General features: G+C 49.9%; 1 long non-coding RNA gene and 3 other non-coding genes across 6 annotated transcripts; all 4 read left to right on the top strand.

The window, feature by feature from the left end:
- Positions 1-1,203: 1,203 nt before the first annotated feature.
- Positions 1,204-8,058, top strand: LOC137750485 (uncharacterized). Of its 3 annotated transcripts, XR_011070460.1 has the most exons (8): positions 1,204-1,328; positions 2,365-2,435; positions 2,963-3,281; positions 3,508-3,665; positions 4,263-4,323; positions 5,506-5,578; positions 7,402-7,572; positions 7,659-8,058. It is a non-coding gene; the product is annotated as an uncharacterized lncRNA (long non-coding RNA). The 3 variants fall into 3 exon arrangements; XR_011070462.1 differs by lacking the exon at positions 2,963-3,281 and having other exon boundaries at positions 1,208-1,328; positions 2,365-2,443; XR_011070459.1 differs by lacking the exon at positions 2,963-3,281 and having other exon boundaries at positions 1,209-1,328.
- LOC137750841 (small nucleolar RNA SNORA71) lies at positions 2,664-2,797 on the top strand. The gene has a single exon (XR_011070620.1). It is a non-coding gene; the product is annotated as a small nucleolar RNA SNORA71 (small nucleolar RNA).
- LOC137750843 (small nucleolar RNA SNORA71) lies at positions 4,910-5,042 on the top strand. Its single transcript, XR_011070623.1, has one exon. It is a non-coding gene; the product is annotated as a small nucleolar RNA SNORA71 (small nucleolar RNA).
- LOC137750839 (small nucleolar RNA SNORA71) lies at positions 6,599-6,732 on the top strand. The gene has a single exon (XR_011070618.1). It is a non-coding gene; the product is annotated as a small nucleolar RNA SNORA71 (small nucleolar RNA).
- Positions 8,059-18,145: the final 10,087 nt, after the last annotated feature.

Below are 18,145 nucleotides of genomic sequence, written 5' to 3'. Positions count from 1 at the left end.
CCCAATGCAGCCAAAAAAACAAATCGATAAAATAAATAAATTTTTTTAAAAATAATAAATAAATAAATAAATAAATTTATTTTTTAAAAAAAGACACCTGGGTATGATGTTTTCTTTGTGGGAAGATTGTTAACTGATTCAATTGTTTAAAGTGTTATGAAATTATTTAGGTTTTCTATTTTTCCTTCAGGCAATTCTGTTAAATATATTCCAGGAATGTGTTCATTTTACCTAAATTTAAAATCTTATGGGCAAAAAGTCAAACATATTGTTCTCTAACTTTTTACCCTCTGCTGACTGTACAAAGCCCCTTTTCCCATTCCTCAAGTTGTTTGGCTATGTTGCTCTAAATATGGTTATGCTCTTTTTCTGCCATTTTGGTTTCTACTCATTGTTTTATTGATGTTACTTTATTTGGGTCATTTCAATTGTCCTTTTCCTCATCTTTTTAAGCCCTCAGGAACCAAGAGCAGACTGAGACACATGGAATTTTTCTTACATTTCAGAATCAAGTGAGTGCCTCTCCCATTGCAACAATGAGAATTTCTTTCTTCTCTTGTAACATTTAAAGATTCATCTATTACAGGCCATGCAATGAGATGCCCTATCCAGTTTCTAACTTCTTCACATCCCAACACATGTATCCACTCCCCCATCCCTTCCCCCACATCAGCTTGTGCGTCTTCCTTTTCCTCCCTTTTCTGAACATCTTCCCCTTCCCCCTTTCTGTTTGAGTCCTTCAAATCCCTGCTAAGGTACACCACCTACAAGAAACCACCTTAGTTTGGAAATTGATTGAAGTATGACTCCACTCATAGCTCCACAACTAGCCTCCAGGCTCCTTTAGGATCACTGCTCTCTCACACTGGAGATACATAATTAAGGAAGAAAGTATAATTTTCCCAGCTTGGGTCCCACGCCCAACCCTTTCTCAGGAGAGGGCAGGACACCATAATTGATATTCCCAACAAGACTGAATTCAACAGGAAAATTGAATGCCACAAGAAAATCAGGGAGAAGGAGTAGACAGGTCAAAACTACAGATGTCCTAGCCATTTAATATTCAGATGGGTGGTTGGGAAGAGGAAAGGATGCTTGGAGTCTTGGGAGGTCAGTTTCAGTTCTCATCCACAAGGGGGCGCGAAGGAACCGCTTGCGCGGATTCCGCCCTGGGAGCTGCCTCTCTAGGCGGCATCCCGCACCTCGCCTGCATTTCCGCTGGCGCTCAACCGCTGGACGCTGGGCCCTGCGTCCTAGTCGCTGGGAACCGAGCCGCATTTTCTCACGTCGTCACCTGTGACCGGCAGCCGACAGTCCAGGCGCACTGGGTGAGTCACTGCGGGGCCGCGCTGCCCAGGGACCCCCGGCGGCCTCCAAGGCCGGTGCTCCGTCTCCCCGCCACCGACAGGAGGGGAAACTGAGGCCCGAGAGGGCGGGGAGCTCCGGCCGCAGCTCACCTCGGAGCCCTTGTCCGCTCCCTGTTCTGAGCCCGTCCCCTCCGCCGCGTGTGGACCTTTCGGGACTCGTGTCCTCGACAAAGAGGCCTCGGGTCACCGCGCCACCGGCCGGCGGCGTCTCGGAGCGTCGGGTCCCCTGGCCTCACCCGCCCCGTGGGGAGACTTGTGCCCGTTGATGTCGAGAGACCGGTCGGGTGACGCGTGGGCCCGAGGTCCCGCAGGGGGTCGTGCAGAGCCCGTGTGAACCTGGCCCGAGGGGCGCCAGAGCCCCTGATTCACTGCCCGTCACCTCCGACTCCAGCGTTTCATGCCCCAAAGCCGCTCGTCGGTTACCGGCCAAATACTCTGGTGACCGTTAGCCCATTTCCCCTTAATAAGCTTTAAGGGAAAGTGTTGAAACCTCCATTTTCCAAACGGGTGTTTGAGCTCTAAAGTGAGGGCGCCGCAGGGCCCCCGAGGGGCAGAGTCTGGCTTCCTGTCCCTGCTTCGCACTAAAGCCCTTCCGCACCCGTTCCCTGGCCGGGCCCTGCGCTGCTGAAGACCCTCCCTCGAAGGGCTTTGCTGCGCCTGCCTCTGCCAGCGCCCCCTCCTCTCCTGCAGGACCCTGAGCCGCACTGCCTCTGCGCCCCACTGTGTCCAGGGGCTGAGCTGTCCCTTGGGCACGTGCTGCTCCTGAGGGCCTTGAACTGGGGGCGTGGCCTTCCTGCCCCGCCGCAGAGGGGATGGTCCCTGGGCTGTGGGGGGGGGGGGGGGGTCTGGGAACTGACCTGCAAAGCCTTGTGCAGGAGGCTGGGGCTGGGTTTGGGGGCCAGAAAGGCCTGAGTTCAGATCCTGACGCAGCCCCTCGATAGCCGTGGAACCTTGGGTGAGTTACTTCATCCTCCTGAGCTTTCCTCTCCTTCCACAGGGGAAACAGCAAGCAGTCCGGGAGAGCAGAGGCCTGGTCTGTGTCTTTGAACCCCCAGTGCCTGGCAAGTGGTTAGTAGGTACTTAGTTGGTATTTTGTGGGTGGATGAGTACTTGAGGCATTTTTACGAGAAGCTGGTCTTCCTGTGGCCTCTGTTGATGAGGGGAGATGGAGTCTTTCCATGAAGTGAGGATAGCGTTGGGGTCCCGGGCTTGGCTGGGCAGCTTTCCCCTGCCTGGGCGGAGAGCCGGCTGTTAACATGGGCTCCTCTGCCTGGCTCTTCTTCTGCCCTTTGTTGCCCCTGCATTGGGAAGTGATCGTGGGCTGGCTGTGCCCTGGTCACTGGTAGTGCCGGCAGAGGAGTTGCTGAAGGCATTTCCCCGTGTTTGGAGGGTTCACTCCTGTCCCTTCCGAACTCTGGAGCTGTCCCACACGGCCTTCCTCCCGCCGCCTTTTACATCTGCCTCCTGGCCCCTGGTGTCCGGCTTACTGAGTGCTCCCTATGCGAGGCCCAGTGCTAGTTTCAGAGAAGCTTTTAAAAAAGGAAGATAGGGCTTCCCTGGTGGCGCAGTGGTTGAGAATCTGCCTGCCGATGCAGGGGACACGGGTTCGAGCCTTGGTCTGGGAAGATCCCACATGCCGCGGAGCAGCTAGGTCCGTGAGCCACAACTACTGAGCCTGCGCGTCTGGAGCCTGTGCTCTGCAACAAGAGAGGCCGCGACAGTGAGAGGCCCGCGCACCGCGATGAAGAGTGGCCCCCGTTTGCCGCAACTAGAGAAAGCTCTCACACAGAAACGAAGACCCAACACAGCCAAAAATTAATTAATTAATTAATTAAGTAATTTTTTTAAAAAAAGGAAGATAAAGCATGGGCTGTGTCTAAGGAGCTATGGGCTGGCTGTGGAGCCCCTGTTCGGGTAATTTTCACCAAGGGCTTCCCTCCAGGAAGCCAGGTCTGCCTCCCCCCTCTCCCCTTTCCAAGTCCTTAGTCAAGCATGTTTCCTGGTGTGATGTAGTGTGGGAAGTGGCTTGATGTGAGATGAGGCCATTAATCGTACTTCATGGAAATCGTTGGTTTTCTTGTTTTTTTGCCTCTCTCTGATCTGATCTCAAGGTCAGTGTCTGAGTTTTGCCTCTCCGCAGGCTCAGTGCCTGGCAGGTGTCCGGTGCTCAGCAACTGTGGAACAGCTGCCCAGCAGGAAAGAAGGAAAGGACAGACGCATCCCGGTGAGGTGGCGTGGCCCATCATGTCATGGAGAATCAGGGAAAGACTGCTTGTGAGCCAGCCAGCCGGGGGAGAGGTGAGGGCACTTCCTGTGTTTCCTTTTCTTGGAATTGTTCTTCCTATTGACCAGTATTTATCCCTCGGAGGTCCCTTGGCATAAGATGGAGCCCAGTCTGCCAGGGGAGACTTTCCCCCTGGCCTGCGGTTATGGTGGCAGGAACCAGAGCGTATTGCAATTGGACAAGGCTTAAATAGACACCAGACCTCACCTCCGCAGGCAGCCTGAGGTGCCTTCACCCCTCCTACCCCACCCCTGGGTCAAGGCCAGACCAGGCCAGGCACGGCCTGTCAGGTGCTGCATGCTCCCAGACCTGTCCTGGACTTTTATCCTGTTCAAGATCCAGTTTCCAGAAACTGTACAGTGTCATTAGAGTTTGCACAAAAGACGATCTGAAAAGGCCTCTGCCTCAGATGCACATGAGCTGTTGTCCCATGTGGAGTAATAACTTCCGTCCTGTTCATGAGTAGGTGGCATGGCTCGTGGGTTGGTAACAACAGCCCACGTTTGTGAAGTGGCTAGCCGCTATGCCATGTACTCTGCCTGGGCTTCCCAGGACATGCAGTGACCAGGTGGGATCTAGGTTACTCATCCAGGGCTTCTCGATTGTTGCAGAGGAGACCCTTGAGAGGTGACCCCATCCTGTCAAGAAGCGGCTGGACCACGTGCTGCTGAGGTGAGCTTTGTTCCCTGGAGATCTGGGGCTTTGCCTCCCTCAAGGTGCACGCAGGTCCCGCCGTGGTCTGGGAAGCAGCTAGAGGAGAGACAAGAGTGGCTTCGACCCGGCCCTCAGCTTTACCCTCTCTGGGGCCTTTGAGAACACACCTGGTTCCTCTTTATGTGCTTGTTTCTGAGAGCCCCTGGGGAGCCCTTCCTCAGACTGTTTGTTATGTTGGCAGCAGAATGTGTGAACGGAGGCAGGGAAAGGGTTTCGGTGTGTCCACCTGTACCCAGGTGTCAGTCACTTCTCTGCCTCCTCCTAACTTTGGGACCTTCTCTTATCGCTGGTTTCATCCTCCATAAAGCAGGACTACAATGAGGCCATTTGTCTTCAGATCACCTAGTCCCTGTCTTTTACAACATAAGAACTCTGTCACTTTTCTTTCAGAGGTGTCCTCCCTTTGTCTCTCCCTTCCGGGCCACGTGGAAGGCTTTTTTGCAGGATTAGAAGCAGATACTGGGCCCTTGTGCTCCGTTAGGCTGACTGCTCCAGGCCTCTGCCATTGGCCTCCTTTTTCAGCAAGCCCTCTGTCTTTTCCTGCCCCTGCACTTGGAAGTGATCACGGGCTGCCCGTGGCCTGCACTTTGGTAGTGCAGGCAGAGGAAACGTGGTAGGGTTGTCCTGCATTTGGAGGGTGCACATCCTCACCCTCCAGTTCCGGGAGCTTTCCCACACACTCCTGCTTCTTCCCTGCCACACCTCAGGCCTCCGGGGCCTTGGGGTCTATCATGCGTGCATTAGTGTCATTGTTGGGGCATTCGCTTCCTGCCCCTGCTGTTGGGAACCAGGCCCTGTGTGCTGCTTAAGTTCCCCTTGATGCCCAGTTGCTGTCAGTCGGCCATGGCACGTTCCCGTAAACCTGGCAGTGGCATCCTTTTCCGCCTATCACTGATCAATTACACATTGATCAGCGCTGGCCACCCTGCCATAGGCCATCCACTGTCTCCCTTTTTAGAGTTAACTACTATTTTTTGTATGAAGAAATAGTGTGTCTGTTCAGGAAATAATAACAGCCAACATATGCAGAACGTTTGCTGTCTGGTAACTCTTGCACTAAGTCCTTTCCTGGTGCCTGACATGCTCTGCTGTGAGCAGGGACAAGTCGGGTGCTCATCCTTGGCTTCTTGTCTGTTGCAGATGAGTCCACTGTGTGCAGAGGTGTCATGGAAGTTGTCATGTCAGGAGTGGTCTAGACCCCAGTGTCCTTGAGGTAAGGTCTCTGGTCCATTCTCTGGAGTGTTGGGTCCTCTCATCCGGTAGTCGTGTGTGTGTTCCCAGGGGCTTTGGGTGAAGCTGTAGGGGAGCCGAGAGGTGAGCTGAAGGCAGCATCCACGAGTCCCCAGGTCTGCTCACCACCCCAGCCCTGGGCATCCTGGACCACATCTGGCCCTGCAGTGGCTGCTGCAGGGGTGGAGCCTCTAGAGTTCCACTGGGGCAGTGAAGAGTTGTGGGGTATCTGTCTTTCCCTGGAGTGTGGGCAGAAGCATGTTGTGATGGAAAATGGGTGGACCTGGGCATCAGAGATTCCTCCCCTGGCTTTGAATCCCCGTCTTAGTCAGTGTCCTATTCAGAACCTTGTTTTCTTCATTTGAAAAACCAAAGCTGTGTTAGAGGTGACTTTGTGGTTCTTAAGACCACATGATTTCTGTAATTTCCAACCGTAGTATTTTCCCGTTTTTGTCCAAAGTGACTTCTCTGTTTTTTTTTTTTGAGTGGACCTTTTACTGTGCTTTTTTTTTTTTTTTTTTTTTAATTTTTGGCTGTGTTGGGCCTTTGTTGCTGTGCGCAGGCTTTCTCTAGTTGCGGTGAGCAGGGGCTACTCTTCGTTGTGGTGCATGGGCTTCTCATTGTCGTGGCTTCTCTTGTTGCGGAGCACGGGTTCTAGGCGCACACGCTTCAGTAGTTGTGGCTTGCGGGCTCTAGAGCACAGGCTCAGTAGTTGTGGCGCACGGGCTTAGTTGCTCCGCGGCATGTGGGATCTTCCCCGGCCAGGGCTCAAACCTGTGTCTCTTGCATTGGCAGGCAGATTCTTAACCACTGCACCACCAGGGAAGCCCCAAAGTGACTTCTCTTTGATTCCCCTTGGGAGAAGGTTTCTGTTGGGCTTTTGCAGGAAAGAATGGCCACTCCGTGGGTCCTGTGCTTGGCTGGGTGGTTTTCCCAGACTCAGTCTACCCTGTAGGCCACTGGCACTCCCTTCTCTTTCTGGAGCTCTCTCTGCCTTGTACGCACCTGCATTCAAAAGTGACCATGGGCTGTCCGTGCTCTGGTCGTTGATAATGCAGGGAGAGGAATTGTGGAAAGCAATTTCCCGTGTTTGGAGGGTCCACACCTGTCCCTTTCAAATGCTGGCGCTTTCACACACTCCTGCTTCTCTCCAGCCCGTGCTTTCCAGCCCTCAGGCACTGGGGGCTGCTGTGTGACAGGCAGTGACAGGAGACTTCCGAGCTTGGCCTGTCTCAGCTTGGCCTCCTGTTAGCAGAGCCAGGCTACGTCTGTGTCAGGTTTAGATACTTTAGGGGGTATAGGGAACCAGGATGAATTACACATAATGAATAAGCACGATGTTGGGTGGTGTATAGTGGTTGCCATAAGATTTTCAAAGGGAAGCAGCTTGTTGGAGGTGGTGGACCTGGCCTTTGAAGGAATGGGATGTGATAGGCCGTAGGAAGGTCTTCTGGGGGGGAAGGGAGGGACACGAGGACGATTTGAGGCGGGGGTGAGCGTGAGCACCTGGGAGTCCGGTGTACAGGCAGGTAGTGACAGTGCAGGGGACAGCTGCTGGGGGTGGCGGTCCCCAGTCCTGCCACAGGGGGTGGGGCCGAGTGGGAAGAGCTCCTGAGAGCAAGCTCTCCAGCCGTCTCTCTGCCAGTTACTACATTTGCTCTGTCGCCCTGAGAAGGCCCATTTTTTAAAGACAGTGTTCATTTTGACTCTTCTCTGGGAGTTGCGAGATTGCTTTTTGAGCCGAGTTTGGTGTGAAAAGCCCGCAGCTCATGCCTGACTAATTGGGGGCACTCTCACGTGTGTCAGCTTGAAGGAAGACGAGGTAACGTTGGAGAGTTATCCCTGGTCCTGACCTCCTGCCCCGTGGCCTCCTCATCACTCTGGGGTGCTGCCTTGGAGGAAGCCTCAAGGGATGGAAGCTCTGGCCTCTCAGGATGGTGACCTGGGTCCCAGCTCCCCTGGAAGGGCCTCCTCATGGTGAGTAACTGCCACGGGGCTAAGTCGGCCTGTGTTTCTGAAATAGAAATTCCAAGCTGCCGGCCTCATGTGACTTCCTCCTTTAGGTTGTTTTGGGGCTGTTCACGGATGCTGGCGTAGCAGAGTGAAGAGGGATGTTGCCGCTGATTGTCACCAGACCTTCTTCTCCTGTTGCCTTAGCACAGTATGGAAGGACTTTGTCCCCGTGAGCGGGGCAGAGGGAAAGTCCTGGGACTCTGGGGACTTGGGATTCAGAACTGGAGACCTTCAGCTGGCTCTGCCCTTCCCAGCAGGTGCCACAGAGCACCGCGGACCCAGAAGACTGCTTTCCTTCCGTCTGGACCAGGTCATCCAGTGGCCTCCGTGTCCCCTTGTCTGCTCCTGGTGTAACTTTTTAGAAACAGGAGTTCCCATTGGAGTCTTCTGTGCTGGCCATCGTGTCCTCTCACCCACTTCAATAAATCTTGAAACTGTCTTGCCGCTTTTTATGGTTTTGTTTTCTTTTTTTAATGCTTGCTTCCATGTGCACAGCTGGGTATAGAGACAGTGGGTCACAGGGGCAGGTCTTCCAGGTTTCAGTCATTGAGACTTTCCACTTAGCACACTCCTGAGGCCTGACCTAGGGATGGGGATGGGATGTAGAATTGACATGGGGTTGAATAATCCCAAGTGCTTCTGGGGGCTCAGGTTTAGCAGAGACGGGAATTGTTGGCGGAGGAATGTTTGCTCCGGGGCTTTGGAAGAGAGGATGAGGGCGGGGTGGACGTAGAGACAGACAGGGGCTGAAGTCCTCGAGGAAGGCAGGAGAGCCTTGGGCTCTGGGGGTGAAAGTACACGGGGTGAATTTGGGGAGATGGTTTTGAGCAGGGCTGGGAGAGGGGTGTATGAGGAACAGCTGCCCTTGGGAGAACTCTGGGGGTGTGGTGGGCAAAGGCCAGGTGTTGGGGTTACTGGTACAGTAACAATAACGGCAGTGGTGCGCTTCACCACCCTGTGGGTACATGGTGCTCTGCTCACCTTTCAGGTGTCGTCCACACAGGGGAACTCTGCCAAAGGCCCTGGTGAGAACGGAGGAGTTCGCTGTCCATTCCTTCCAGTGACGTTGAATCACCTGACTGGGGCTGAGGTAGCAACCAGGTGGTTAGGCCCACCTTTGTGAGGTCAGCAAATTGATGGCTTCTGTCAGTGGGAGGCATTCTTGGCCCTGGAGGGTCCACACTGCCGGGCAGCCGCAGCAGAAGTCCTTGTTTCTGCCGTTCCCCTCTCCTCGGTACCTGCCCAAGGGCCATGTGAAGTCTCCCATTTGCTCTCTTGAAGACCCCCCACCTGCTCCGACTCCTCTCTGGGCCAGTTTCATCCCACCGTGGCCCTAGTCCTCTAGTGAAAAAGGAGCACATGTCCGCCCACTTAGCCAAAGCCCCTTCCTTTCCAGCGAGATTTCACTGCTGGCTGTTGCCTTGACACTTGGAGCCCTCTTTCTTTAACACCGACTGTCCCCTCATTGCTAAGCAACTTCCTGTCAGCTTTTGGTACAAGTGTCTATGCCCCATTCCCCTCCCCTTTATTCTGTTTATTCTTTCATGGTTTTCTGGACCCCCTACCTCAATCCTATAGCCCGGGGGCCCATGATGCCGTTTTGTCTGTGTTCTGTAGGAAGGGGCAGCGATGGAGCACTGGAAAGGGGAGAGGTGCGAGGTGCTGTGGTTGGTGAAATGGGGGAGGGGAGGGGAGTCACAAGCCTATGGAGGTGTGATCTCTGACCGTGGCTGGGCCCAAGGGCACCAAAATTTCCTTCGTAATTCGCCAGACTGGTCACTTTCTGGAGGCGTCACTCATTCCTCGCCCTGTTTCCGTGGCATCCTGGTATAATGACTGGAGGTGGGGGTGGGTGAAGTAATGCATTAGAAGTGCAGGTTGCACCACCCCGCCTGCCCGCCCCGCACGTAGCACTCAACAGAGGACAGCGCTTCCTGATCGTTAACCTGTTCACTTTCAGATTATAAGTGATGCTCACCCCTGACCCAGCCTCTTAAGTCTGCCCTCCCCTGCCCTCTGCTACCCTCAGCCCCAGCTTAGGCTTCCCACTCGCCAGGGTAGACACGCAGGGCCCTCCCCTGTGACCGTGGTCTACTGTCCACCCGCATCTCACACATCACGCCCCACTAGCACCACAGGCCCCAGCCATGCTACCACGCAAGGTTCCTGACCATGCTGCCCTTTTCCTGGCCTGCGTTTTGTGTGCCTGGAACGCCCCTTCCATTTCAGATGCTCGCCTGACTCAGCTTGTGTCACTTCCTGTGGGAAGCCTTCACTGGCTAAACCTCCACCCAGACTGGATCCCCTGCCCTTCCTTTCATTCACATCAAGTTCAATTTTGGATAGGCATGATTCTAGGAAATGATAAATAAAAGAAGGCAAAAGAGTGAAAACCCCTGCCTTTATGGTGCTTCCATTTTAGAGGACAGGGACATACCATAAACAAAGTACTGAAATGTCTAGTATGCTAGAGAAGGACTGAGAAGAAAAATAATCAAGCAGAGAAACAGGACAGGAAGTCTGGGGGCAAGCAGGGGGCATGGCCTTTGAATCTGTAGATGGAGAAGGCCTCACCTAGGAGGTGTGATTGGAGTAGAGTGAGGAGCTCTCCCCTCTGGGTGTTCATGGCAGCCTGTGCAGTCTCCATCACAGCACGGACCAGCGATGGGAGGAATCTTTCCCCTGGGATACCAGGCCCAGGGAACTGGGGGGACGAGATACCTCTGAGGCCTCTGCAGGGCGACGGCTAATTAGCAACGTCTGCCGTGTGGTGAGGGCGGCAGCCGAATCGAGTTGGGATTAGCTAGTCAGACCAGGCTGTGCACGTCTGGAGGGTAGGCTCCGCATTGTCAGCGCGCAGCCCCTCGCCCCACCCCGCAACCACAGCTCGGTGGACTCGGTGCCATCACCCATGGGCAGGCCTAACCCATGACCCTGGTCTAGGACCAAGAACAGTGCTAACCAAGCCAGGCATGTTTTCCTCTTGGGGAGGAGTTCTTAGCATGTCAAGAGCCTGAGTGATTGGTTGCAGGAACAAAAACAGGAAGAGATGGAAGAATTAAGTCCCTTTAACAGCAGAGTCCAGAGGTGCAGAGCATTGAGCTCCTGTTGTAAGCAAGAGAACCATTTCTAGAATTTTTACAGGGAGAGGATGAGATTGCAATTCCCAAACCATGTTTGTGCTGCTGTACAAGGCCTGGCTATGGAATCTGAGCAGCACTTGATACAAGGCCTGGGGTTCAGTTTTCCCTGAATTCTTATAAGGCGTGGCCAAGTGACCAAAATTCCCGTCTTCCTTTTCTTTCTAAGAGACGTTACATTCACCATCGCTGTACCACTAGGAGAGGGAGCTAAATGAGTCCTTGCTCATAACAGCCTACAGGGTGTTACTTACCAGTGTAGTGGCTGACACAGGCGAGGAGCTCAATCTGCATTTAAGGATGAGGGATGAAGCCAGTGGTGGCCTCGACCATGGGTACCAGGAATAGTTCACTGAGGCCCCTCTGCCCCCATGACTACAACTGCCATGTCACCAGGATACCTAACTCGGCCTGCATTAGGAAGCGACCTAGAGAAATCATTAAGAGCCTGTTGAATTCTGATGTTGTCCCTTAATTGCTGCGGGGCCTGGAGCACATTCTTTTGCCTCCTTGAGCCTCGGTTTCTGGCTCTGTGGTTTGACCATCAGAATAGGACCTACCACAAATAGTAATGATGAAATAAGATGATGCTTGTTAGATGCATAACACAGTACGTGCCTCGCACTGAGTGCTCTGTACACATCAGCTATTTTTATTCGATGAGCACGTCTAGCTTGTTGATAGTTAAAATGAAGAACAAATATAAAATGTCATTATGACAAACTCATCTATTAACGTGACACCATAAATACTTACTTCTTTGCAAATTTGCAGACGTCCCAGTGGGGCTGGTGTTAATCATCCCTACCATTGATTGAACTTTTATTAAATTCCATGCACTGTACTAAGTGAGCCTGCATATATAATTACTTCACTTAATCTTCACAACAACCGGTGAGGTAGACTTAATTATCCTCCGTTTTATAAATGAGGAAACCAAGGCTCAGAGAAATGAAGGGACCTGTCTCCCTTCCAATGAACGGTTCAGCTGGTTTTCCATTGCCTGGTGTATCAAGTAGTGAAAAATGTTGCAGGCTGATTTCATAAATAGCACAAGCATACGAGGCTGTCAGATGCTTGTTTGTACTGGGAGACTGGAAATTAGGATATTTTACTATTCCCTCCATCTGTTTCAAATTATGGCCTATTATCCAATCTTCCTAAAATAGTCCCCATCTAAATCACCAGTCTTGAGGACTGAACTTGTGAACCTGACATGTACAGAGACGATAGGCATGTTTCAGCCAACGTCAAAGTATCAAGTGCGCATCTCATTACGGTTGTGTCTGAGGCAGGTGTCATCCTAGGTCTTCTAAGCTTGAAAAAACCTTGGCAGGGTATGACCAAGGTGGCCCAAGAACCAAGATTAGGGTCAAGAAGGGCCATGATCCTATCAGCAAGTTGGTGCCTGGTACCAGAGGTGAGGCAGCTGGTGGGAGTTTTATATACAGTATAATCAAGCCAGGAGAACGGACATCTGGGAGAATGAAGGTTTATTTGTCCATGCAAAAAAGATTTGTCAGGCATTGTGCTGAGAAGCAGGATCTGCCCTCATGGGGTTCACATACAGGTATATAGATAATAAGTTCTATTTCCAGATATTTATGGAACAGTCACTATGTGCGGGCCTTGCTCTAAGCTGTGCACACAATCCTGAACTAAGCTGAGGAGGGGCCTCATGGAGTGTACAGTCTAGAACAGCACTGTCCAATATAAACCCATACATGTAATTTAAAATTTTCCTACTAGCTGCATTAAGGAAATAAAAAGCAGATGAAATACATTTTAGTAATATGGTTTTATTTGATTCACTACATCAAAAAATATTGTCATTTCAACATATAATCAATATAAAAATGATTGAGATGTTTTATATTTTTCCCCCAAACGAAATCTTTGAAATCTGGTGTACATTTCATGCTTATAGCACATCTTGGTTATGCTTGTAGCACATGTGGCTGGTGGCTACCTTACTGGACAGCACACAGATCTAGATGATGAGGGGTTCGAGGCTAATTCCATGAAAGAAGAGTGCCTGTAAAGGATGCCTCCTTTACAGGAAGGCTGCTGCATCTGGTAAAGAAGTTCCTCCAGCCTGGGTTCCCCATCCCCTGGAATCCCTCTTCCCCATCTTGGCAGAGCAGGGCCAGGTATATATCAGGTGTGCCGGATGGAATCCCTGCATCATGTTCCAGAACCTTCTGGAGGCAGGATGCCAAGTTCCGTAGTGCTCGCCCAGCATAAGCCACACCTCCTAGAGTTAACCTTAGTGTGCTGGGAGTGCGTTCATTCAGTCAGTTACTACTTGTTACTGAGCACCTACTAAGTGCCAGCCTCAGTGCTAAGTAAGCACTGGGAACACACACCAGTGAACATAGACAGTTGGTATCTCACAGTTCCATCATGATAAACAAGTAACCCATAAATGAAGAAATCATTAAAGACTGTAAGAAATGCTATGGAGGACAAATGACAGGTGCTGTGAGATTCAACAGGGCCACCTGACCTCTTTGGGTGTCAGAGAAGTTCTCCCGGAAGAAGTAGAATTAACTGGGCAAAGGAGGAGTGGTCCACGTGCAAAAGCAGCGTAGGGGATGCAGGGAGGAGCTCTAAGACAGCCAGTGGGGATGGCATGCACCACTGAGGATTAGGGCAGCAGCCTGGAGTGGCTGGGAGAGCGCTAGCTTTAGAGTCGCACAGATCTGGTCCAACCCAGCCAGAAACTTGGGTGACAAGTTTCAACCTGTCTGGGCCCCAGTTACCTCCTTTAGAGGGACGTGGTGAAGGTTAAACAGAGTGATGAATGAAAACTCTTGATATAGCAGATGCCCTACCTCACTGTTAAATTATTGACCTTTGTTATTATTTATTGAAGGTTCTTCTGCACCATATCAAGAAGATGGCCAAGTTTTGTGTTTGTTTCCTTCTCTTGGGGATTTCAGAAGGCTCCAAAGTAGAAGTGTTTGGAGAACTGGAGACAGAAACCTCCCCCACCCTTTATTTTTTCCCCTTGCTTTATTTTTACTAGAAAATTTGAACAGTACAAGTAATAGACGACTTTTAAAAATAAACCCTTTATTTTGGAGTAGTTTTAGATTTGCAGAAAAGTTTAAAACCTAGTACAAAGAGTTCCCATGCATCCTTCACCCAGGTGCCCCTAATAAGCAAATTTGTCAAAATTAAGAAGTTAATACTGGTACCTTACCATTAACTGAACTCCAAGCTCAGTTTGGATTTCACCAGTTTCCCCACTCATGTCCATTTTCTGTGCCAGGATCCAATCCAGAATACCACATTACATTTAGTCATTATGTTTCCTTAATCTCCTCCAATCTGCAACAGTTTCTCAGTCCTTCCTTATTTTTCACGACCTTGACAGTCTCTTGTTTTTGTTTTTGGCTGCTAAGTATGTGGGATCTTAGCTCCCCGACCAGGGATCGAACCTGTGCCGCTTGCATTGGGAGCACGGAGTCTTTTTTTTTTTAAGGTCACTGCAGTAGTGGTTGGAATAAGAGGCTGAAAGGATTTTTTTTTTTTTTTTTGGGCTGTGTTGGGTCTTTGTTGCTGCGCGCGGGCTTTCTCTAGTTGCGGCGAGTGGGGGGCTACTCTTCGTTGCTGTGCGCAGGCTTCTCATTGCGGTGGCTTCTCTTGTTGCGGAGCACGGGCTCTAGGCACGCGGGCTCAGTAGTTGTGGCTCGTGGGCCCTAGAGCGCAGGCTCGGTAGTTGTGGCACACGGGCCTAGGTGCTCTGTGGCATGTGGGATCTTCCTGGATCAGGGATCGAACCCGTGCCTGCATTGGCAGGCAGGTTCTTAACCACTGGGCCACCAGGGAAGTCCCGACCTTGACAGTTTTGAAATGGGTTTGTAAGATATTTTGTAGAATGTCTCTCAATTTGGGCTTTTCTGATGTTTTCTCATGATTAGACTGGAGTTATGGGTTTGGGGGAAGAATATCACAGAGGTGAAAAGCCCGTCTCATCACATCCTATCAGGGAGTATATAACATGACTTATCACCAGTGATATTAACCTTGATTACTTGGTTAAGGTGGTGGCTGCCAGACTTCCCCACTATGAAGTTACTATTTTTCCCTTTCCATACTCTAGTCTTTGGAATATAGGCTTGATTTTAATAGATATTTAAGAAAACATATTTGGAAATCATTGCCCAACAGTGAGAGAGTATATCTCTTTCTCAAGCACATTTGGAGTATTTACAAATAATGACCACATTATCTGCTGCAAAGCGAGTCTCAAATACCAATGCATCAGTATCACATAGATTACAATATGACTACAGCATAAAGATACGTAAAAACAAAACTTCAGACAATACTTAGACTTGAACTATTACGAATATACCATATATCAAAACTTGTGGAATGCAGCTAAAACAGTACATAAGGAGAAGTTTATAACTTCGAAGGCCTTCATTGAGAAATTCCCTACAGTAAAGGGAGCGTGTGACTCATCACACAGGAGACTTACCTCCACTGACCAGTGTGGACAGGAGTTCAGAGGGTTTCTCCCCAGTGTTATGGGCTTGGACACTCCTCCAGCACTTTAGCAAAACCCTGAGGGAATCAGAACCACAGTGAACCACTGAGATTGAATGGCCCACCAGTTCCAAAAAATGGAGGCACAGAACAGTTCCTATTCGATTCTACAAAGAAAAAGGATAAAGGGAACTATGTTCAATATGCTGTGATAGGGACTTCCCTGGTGGTCCAGTGGTTAAGACTCTGCGCTTCCAATGCAGGGGGCGCAGGTTCGATCCCTGGTCAGGGGACTAAGATCCCACATGCATGCCGTAACTAAGAGTTCGCATGCCACAACTAAGGAGCCCACCTGCCGCAATAAGACCCAACTCAACCAAATAAATAAATAAATATTTTTTAAAAATCCTGTGGTAAACCATAAGGGAAAAGAATATAAAAAAGAATATATATATGTATATAACTGAGTCACTATGCTGTACAGCAGAGGTTGGCACAGCACTGTAAATCAACTATACTTCAATTAAAAAAAAAAAAAAGAAAAGGGATGAGATATTTTCCCCACCCTAGCTTTGTGAAATAAGTTGCAGTTGTGATATCCATCAGAGGTGTTGAGGGAAACCAGAGTTTACGTTATCTTTGATTTAGATCTGCTAAAGACATTGTTTTGTTGGGAGCAAGAGTTTTATAATTTTTTTAAAAAGCTGTCCTTTCCAAATGCAAGAAAGACAGCTTCTCAACAGTGAAAAAAGTACACAAGAATATAGGTTTAACCTCTTCTTAAAATAAAAAATTCTAAGTAACGAAGTTTGCTCCGACGTCACAGGTATTGCCTTTAAGTGCTACCTTTTTCAGAATGTGCCACCTCCTTGTAAAACTCTCGCCACTTCTGATAGACCCTGTGCGGGTTCTGCTCTCATAGGTTTAGCTGTCTTCTGCTTGAGGTGATCAAGCCTGGGACTACAAAGCTTCAAAGTGCCGATTCTTTGAGCTATTCCCTGGCAGCTCTACCAGGGAGATCATTAACGGTTAGGGTGGGATTCCTTGAGCTCCCTTGGAATGGGCTTGTCGAGGACCACCCTTCCCCACCAGAGAAGAATGTACTAAGAAAACCTACCCTTCTCTTTCAGTCAAGCATTTTCTATGGCGTGGGCTCAACCAAGCATCCCCAGCATCTCTGCTTCTCAGCTATGAAGTGTGATGTGAATGGCTCCCAGGAGGTGTACAGTGTACATCCATATGTGGCAACCCTGCCTACCTTCAGTGGAAGGTGGATGGAGACATGCCTGGGATAAACCTAGAGTATGTCTCTCACTGTATGCAAAAAACCGGAGTGAGTGTGGAGTCAGAAGTCCACACACAGGGAGAGGCAGAGCTGCAGGACAGGGAGTCCCAGAGGAATTCCAGTCCCCCGTGCTTGTTGTCTGGAAGGCCCAACTTGACCTCTGCCCTCCCCTTATTTGACGACATAAGCTTTCCAATAAATATTTCTTTTTAAAGTATAAGTTAGATTTCCATCGCCAATGCACCCTCGCTAAAAGCCCGAGTTTTCCCCTTAACTTGCCCCAAATGGCCAGTTGTTAAGGTGTTCCATGGAGGGTTTGCTTATCCAGGTTGACCTTGCCTACCTAACGGGGATTCCAGCAAACAGGGCAGTGTATTGAGGTCTCAGAATAAACATGTAGTGACAGCCTTTGCTCCTGGCATTCAGACATCCGTCCATTCTCAGTGGCTTGTCCTTATTTGTTGGTCACTAAATTTACTTCCTGGTATTAAAAATAAAAGAGTAGGCTCACTCCGTCCATGTGGGAGATGTATGTGTGATTTGGACCTTTTGACTGGAGGGGATGTTCTGGGGCAGCCACTCCAGTGGGGGCCCAAGTTGGCAATTAAGACTGCCTGGAAAATGGTGCTTTCAAGAGTCGGGGAAGTGAGCTCAGAGGAGCTCAAGGGGCCTATAGGGAGAAGAGGAGGACACCAGCCAAGGCAGTCCTAGTATGTGCAAGGCCTTGGCAAATATTTTTTGTAGAGCCCCTGTCTATATAAACAATTTTCTTAAAAATGTATTACAGAGGGGAATTCCCTGGTGGTCCAGTGGCGAAGGCTCTGCACTCCCAATGCAGGGGGCCCGGGTTCGATCCCTGGTCAGGGAACTAGATCGCACATGCCTCAACGAAAAGATTCTGCATGGTGCAACTAAAGATCCCGCATCCTGCAACTAAGACCCAGTGCAGCCGAATAAATAAATATTTTTTTTTAAATGTTATTACAGGGAATTCCCTGGAGGTCCAGTGGTTAGGACTCCGTGCCCTCACTGCCGAGGGCCTGGGTTCCATCCCTGGTCAGGGAACTAAGATCCCACAAGCCACGCTGTGTGACAAAAAAACAAACAAACAAAAAAACATAGGCCCCATGTGGAGCATTGTGATTTACTGATGAAGATTTAGATAATGGGTAGAGAAGAGGTGCTGAGACTTTATTTCTTGTCCTCTCAGTGCACGTGAAGATTCTTGGTAATATCCAGACGCCATCTCTTCCTCTTCAACTCCAAGAACCATCTCTTCATGTTATTTATTGTGAAATGTGCCATTCTTGCTTAGTTTCTTATTTCCCACTGCAAAAAAAAGGTATGCCGTTTGGAACCTGTTAGTATTGAAGCAATACAGATCTTCTTAACTTTGTATTTCTCTATAATACGTTTCTTTACTTATATATTACATTACAATTCATACATTACTCATGATGCTGCAGCATCCATGGTGGTGGTCCCTACGTACTGGCTTCCAAGGACTCTCTCAAAGATTTTTACTGTGCCTCATTGATGAGAACTACGAATATAAATCTTACCCAGAGTATGCAGGAAAATGAGAATGATGATTTATTTTCTGGTCATGTTAAAT

Source organism: Eschrichtius robustus, chromosome 16 (genome assembly GCF_028021215.1).
Source record: "Eschrichtius robustus isolate mEscRob2 chromosome 16, mEscRob2.pri, whole genome shotgun sequence".
NCBI classification, from domain to species: domain Eukaryota; kingdom Metazoa; phylum Chordata; class Mammalia; order Artiodactyla; family Eschrichtiidae; genus Eschrichtius; species Eschrichtius robustus.
Note: the sequence above shows the minus strand (reverse complement) of the source record. Positions and strands in the feature narration are given on the sequence as shown.